Source organism: Grammomys surdaster, unplaced genomic scaffold (genome assembly GCF_004785775.1).
Source record: "Grammomys surdaster isolate TR1022 unplaced genomic scaffold, NIH_TR_1.0 213, whole genome shotgun sequence".
Lineage (NCBI taxonomy): Eukaryota > Metazoa > Chordata > Mammalia > Rodentia > Muridae > Grammomys > Grammomys surdaster.
Window position 1 is genome coordinate 3,122,940 of NW_021604658.1, and position 1,138 is coordinate 3,124,077.

Consider the following 1,138-nt stretch of genomic DNA (forward strand, 5'->3'; position numbering starts at 1 on the left):
AGTTATGGGAGTTATTTATGCATTCTAGATCTCAAGCCTGGCATGGTGGCACATCTCTTCAATCCCAGCACTTGGGAGGCAGAGGCAGGTGGATCTCTGTGAGTTTGAGGCCAGTCTGGTCTGCAGAGTGTGTTCCAAAAACAGCCAGAGAGCTACACACTGAGAATCTGTCTCAAAATAAATAAACTCTAAATACCAATCCTCTTTCAGATAAGTAATTAGCAAACTTTTTTTTTCTTTTCATTTGAAAGGTGGTCCTTTCATTCCTAGCCCTTCCTTTATGTGGGAGGTGGGGTAGGGGTGGGAGTGCTGCATGTCAGAGAATAACACACAGGGATCTGTTTTCTTCTCCTCGTTTGTGGGATGTCAGGCTTAGCAACAGGCCCTTGTGCCCACTGAGTCGCCTTGCCAGCCCCTTTCCAGTGCTGGATTAAACCAGAGTCCGTGCAAGACAAGCACTGCCCGCTAGTGTCTTTTCAAACACAAACGGTTTTTTTCCTTTGTGATTTTGATGAGGTCCAACATATCTATTTGTTCTTGTCTTGTCTGAACTCAATATCATCCAAGACACTGTCACCTACTTCAGTGTCATGACTCTTCCTGTGTGGCTTACTGTTTTGTTGTTGTTTAATCAGAGTTTTAGTTCTTTTATTTTCTTTTTTAAAAAACAGATTTTTTTTCACACAATATACTTTGATCGTGTTTTCCCTTCGCCCAAGTCTTTCCGGATCCTTCCCGCCTCCCTACCCACTCAACTTTATGTTCTTAGATCCCTCTCTCAAAATAAATAATAAAACAAAACAATAACAACAAAGCCACAAAAATGAAAATCAAAACAAAAATGCCAAAATGAAACAAAAAGTCTACACATTTTACAAAAACAAACAAACATGGAATTCATTATATGTTGGCTAACTACTCCTGGGTATGGGCCTGCTGTGGAATGTGGGTGATACACCCAGGGACACACTTGAGAAAACTGATTTTTCCCTTTGCCAGTGGGTATCAATCGCAGATACCTTCTTGGTTAGGGGTGGGACCCCTATGTCCACTTCCCCACCTCAGTACTGAGGTGGGTCACCTGGCTTGAACCTGTGTAGATCCTATGTGTGCTGCCACAGTGTCTTTGACGTCGCAG